This window comes from Canis lupus, chromosome 23 (genome assembly GCF_048164855.1).
Source record: "Canis lupus baileyi chromosome 23, mCanLup2.hap1, whole genome shotgun sequence".
In the NCBI taxonomy this organism is placed as follows: domain Eukaryota; kingdom Metazoa; phylum Chordata; class Mammalia; order Carnivora; family Canidae; genus Canis; species Canis lupus.
The window spans coordinates 45,477,211-45,482,055 of record NC_132860.1 but is presented as its reverse complement, the minus strand read 5'-3'; the positions used below and the strand labels follow the sequence as shown (position 1 = coordinate 45,482,055).

The 4,845-nt window shown below is 45.6% G+C and overlaps 1 long non-coding RNA gene across 2 annotated transcripts; it reads right to left on the bottom strand.

Moving 5' to 3' along the window:
- Window positions 1-212: 212 nt before the first annotated feature.
- Window positions 213-4,226, bottom strand: LOC140615607 (uncharacterized). 2 transcript variants are annotated; one of them, XR_012016103.1, is made up of 3 exons: window positions 4,079-4,226; window positions 2,906-2,986; window positions 213-1,509 (listed from the first exon to the last, which is right to left on the bottom strand). It is a non-coding gene; the product is annotated as an uncharacterized lncRNA (long non-coding RNA). The 2 variants fall into 2 exon arrangements; XR_012016102.1 differs by lacking the exon at window positions 4,079-4,226 and adding an exon at window positions 3,863-4,044.
- Window positions 4,227-4,845: the final 619 nt, after the last annotated feature.

The following is a 4,845-nucleotide window of genomic DNA, read 5'->3' as shown; positions in this document are numbered from 1 at the left end:
CTGGGTGGCGCAGCAGTTTAGCGCCTGCCTTTGGCCCAGGGCGCGATCCTGGAGACCCGGGATCAAATCCCACGTCAGGCTCCCGGTGCATGGAGCCTGCTTCTCCCTCTGCCTGTGTCTCTGCCTCTCTCTCTCTCTGTGACTATCATAAATAAATAAAAAAATAAAAATAAAAAAATAAAAACAAATGTCATCACTCTATTCTCTTCCAACTCTGTTGCTCTTGCTCTTCCCAGATACTCTGAGACTGCTGGAATTCTCCTGAGAGATCTCCTTGACCTTGTTCATAGTATCCCAATGATTTCCCCCCAAATTTCATACAATGGTGGCAGTTTCTCCAAAGTCAGTGATGCCACCTGGAGTAACAGGTGACATGATGGCTGCCATCTTCTTACCAACCCCCTATCTTTTAGGCATGCTATACCTGTCACTAGGGGCCCTTGGGTAAGGATCAAAGCCCCCAGAAGGACTCTCCTTGGGGTTCAAAGAGTATGATGATCTTGAGATAATTCCTCCCAGAATGAGGTTGTATGGGATGCAAAGAGCAGCAGCTCTGGAGTCAAGGGTGTGTCTACTCAGAGGCCCTGCCCCTTTCTATGGTCATTCTGGCACCTTCCTTAGTCCCAGAGAGAGACAAAGCTGCTTCTCCCAGGCTGCTCCTGCTGCCTTTCCTCAGCAGACCACTGCTGAAAATACAGATGCCCTGTCCTTGGCCTAATAAATAGCTTTGGACCCTCTGGACCTTCTACCGAAGGTCACTTCCTTTCCATCTTGACCCTTTCTTCTTCCTGCCAAATCTCAAGTATGTTCTGACTCTTTCCGTAATTAGACAAATGCATGGCCATAGTGAGAGTCACCTAAGGCCAGCTTACAATCCCTTCCCCGTGCCCCTGTCTGAAGCTGGCCACACTGCCAACAGCCACGTCCTAGACATGGTCACACTTGTGGAGATTTTGGCTTTCCCAGACTCCTAACTCCCCAGAACTTCAATAATTGGTTTCTACCAAACATCTTGGGGAAGGCTTATTTTGATTACACGCTTTTCCCACTCCCAGAACCTTCCACGATCATATGGAGTAACAGAATTACAGGCTGACTCCTAGAGGCCCTCTGTCCACCCTGCCTCTGGGCAGGAAAATAACGGAACGAAGTAGTCTGCCAAGAACAATATGGCACGATGCCTGGCAAGTCGCCAAATGTGTATTCTCACGGCTACAACGGCTTGGGCGCTCACGTAGTAACTCGAGCAACTGACAGAGACAGACGCACAGTCCTCTCTGAGGACCAGGGCCTGGGCCGCTGGAGGGACTGGAGCACGGCGTGTGCACTTCCACGTTGGTTTAATTAAAAGGGACAAAAGCAAGAAGGGAGTCTTTCTTTTCCCCCCAGCTTTCTCTGAATGCTGTATCTGAACGGAAGAAAGAGATTGTGGCTCAAGGCCAACTTCCGGCTAGCGTAAAGATGGGGCAACTCGTCTTGATGTTTGCCAGAGGTTCTTACTAATGCATCCTAGAAAAATAAGATGTAATTGACAACAAGCATAGAAAAGTTAGCGTCATTAAAAGCCAGCATATGGGTAAGTTTTCAAATATGTAAGTCCCCGGTAGCAGGCCTTATGAACAAGGCTTTTGAAGCTAATGGGAGTGAGGATGAGGGAGGAGCTGGATTCTACTTGAGGACCGAGGCAGTCTTGCTCTTTAAATATCTTAAACCACCTCTCGATAAAGCACACAGAATCATCCTGTGATGACAAAACAATATGTCTGTTTTTTGAACAAGGATCAAAACTTTAAGCTAAAAGTAAATGCACTGAACAATGGTGAGGAGGTATCTGGGACAGAGTCGGCTCAGCGCTCCTTATACCAGAAAACATGAAAGGTTTTCTTCGCATGTCAGCCGGGCCCACCCTGAGGTGAGACCTGTTTTGAGTTCCCAGCTGCTTATTATACTCATTTCACACCTCCTTGTTCCCTTACCCTTCCCTTGAATCCTACTGTTCTCCCTTCCAACCCAGCTCAGATATCCCCTTTCCCCTACTCAAACATCGCTGCCCCTCCTCCAGATGACCTCTGGACCCAGAGCACATCTCTACTGCCATATTCTGGATGCTGCTTCATAATATATTTGTTACATCCCTGTCTCCTCCACTAGCCCGTGAGATGGCCAACAGAGCATTGTGGCCCACAGGACTGGCGCAGAGCAGATGTTGAGAAAGTATTTGTGACATTGAATTGAATTGAAAATTGGTTGGAGCCCTCAAACCTCTCATGGTGGGGACTTCAGGCTGAGTTTCTCTGGCAGCAATTTCTTTTTTTCTTTTTTTAAAGAAATCCCTCCTCCAGGATTTTGAGAAGAAAATTTAAGAACAATATTTAAAATTCTAAATTTAAAATTCTAAATCATTCTCTTACCATTATCCAGAGCAGCTGTCTTGGGCTTCAGAAACTATGGTAAACCAGTAGGCTTAACCTCAATACAGAATTTTGAAGATTTCATTGAACATATTATCTAACAAGTTATTTATTCTTCCTACCTGGAAAGAAGTTCAATGTCTTCTTCAAAGGGTCTGATCAAACAGGTGAATATCAAGTGGAAATATTTTGCCTGCTTTCCTGATACTTTGGGAACCCCTAACAAAGGGATATTTGAAGAGCTTTTCTAAGTTGAGTTATTTTTAAGAACTTTTGACTAAGTTGAGGCCTGTCTGGCCTTCCTTTGTGTTCTAGCTGCTGTGTGGAATAGCCTGGTTTTGACTTTGTTCTGTAAAAAGGAAAGCAAACACCAGAAGCCTAAGCCCACAAGATAATGAACACCATGGAAAGGGGGAAATCTTTGATCCTTGGTTCTCTTTCACCAATCATGGAGTCCATCTACTTCCTTGCATCCCCACTGCCATGATACTCACCATATCCTTTGCTTGGACTACGGCAGTAGCTCCTTTTTTCTCTGTTTCCACTCTTGCCTTCCTTGACTTCCAGTCCATTTCCTACATGTATTTAAAAATATAAATCTGAATGTGTGAGACTCCCCAGGTTAAACACCGTCAAGGCTTAAACACTGTTGCTCTTTGAATCACTACAAAAATCTTTAGCCAGAACTCTAAGGCACTCCATGGTCTGGACCCCACCAGCCTACCCAGCCCCATCTTGCCCTAATCCTCCCTTATCTTACCCTCCAGCCATATGAACATATCTTTGTCTTCCCTGAAGGTGCCAGGCTATTCCCTCTGTCTGAAATGCTATCCCACTGCCAATATTCTCTTGGTTAACAACTTTGGGCTTTTAGATGTTAGCTTAAATGTTATTCCCTCAGAAGAAAAGTTCCCAACTCTCCAAGCTAGATTAGAGATACCTCTAATAAACTCTCATAGAAACTTGCACATTTCCTTCATTATCACATTTTCTTAAAAGATTTGATTAATTTATTTGATAGAGAGAAAGAGGGGCACCTGGGTGGCTCAGCAGCTGAGCATCTGCCTTTGGCTCAGGTCGTGATTGTGGGGTCCTGGGATCAAGTCCTGGGATTGAGACTCGCATCAGATTCCTCAGAGGGAGCCTGCTACTCCCTCTGCCAATGTCTCTGCCTCTCTCTGTGTGAGTCCCTCATGAATAAATAAAATCTTTTTAAAAGAGAATGAGAGAGACAAAGAGAGATCAGGAGGCAGGAGAGAGTAGGAAGGGGCAGAGGGAGAAGCAGACTCCCCACAGAGGAGGGAGGCCATGGTGGGTCTCAATCCCAGGACCTGGAGATCAGGACCTGAACCAAAGTCCCAGGCTTAACCTACCAAGCCACCCACAAGTCCCTGGTTATCACATTTTAACTAATTCCCGTGGTTGTTCTGATGGCTCAGGATCCCACCTACCCTGTTCACCACCACACTGCCAGGACACAGCACAGCACTGGCCCCTGGAAGACCTGGGGCACATGTTTGTGTTGGGAATGAATGAGCAAGGACTCCCTGAGAGGAAGGCCTGCTTCCAGGCCTGGTTCTGCCCTCACTGAGCTGTGTGATCTTGGACAGGGCATTTAATCTCTCAGCCTGTTTCCTCCTCTGTGTTAACTTTAAAAATAAAAGTACCAGTTATTTTGCCAGCAAAAGATGGGAAGGATGGGTTTATTAGGGAAAAAGATATAACAAATGCAATCTAGGACAAGGAACATAACAGCAAAATCCAACTCAAGTCCCAAGAGCAAAGCAGAGGAACACTCTTTTACACAGGAAAGGATGGACCTGGAAGGGCTGTTATAAATAAAAAGTTCGTTGGATTAAACTGCCAGTTGGAAGTATAGAGGCTTCTCATTGGCTGGGCTATTGCAAGGGGAGGAGGCAAGCCATTCTTCCTCCTGCTGGGATAGCAAAGTAGTATCCACTGCAAGGTCTGCCTCTTCCTATTGAATTCGCAGGTGACCTCAAGTAGTAAGGAATGAGCTCCTGCTGCCAAACCTCTCCACTCCATCTTAGTGAGGTTTCCTTGTATTAATTTTCACAACTATAATACGGGATGATGACAATTGTTTTGCTTCCAGGGCTATTGAGAGAACCAAATGATAAATGGAGCTTAGAGCAATTTGGAATCTATAAAATGCTATGTGGATGTCATTTATTGTCACTCGTTTACAATTGGGTTGGTTACTAGAGGATTCAACAGCCCCAATACCCAGATATCAAGCATCTTAGCCTTTAAGTTTTCCAGAAAAGTTCTGAATGGCTGAGGCCTGCTGGTGCCTATAACTTGTGGACTCTGGCCAATGGTGGAAGCTGGGTGCTTCCTGCCAAACCAGAATCTCTGCCTCATTTCCTCCAGAGAGCCTTATGTCCATGAAGAGATGAGGAACTTCTACTAG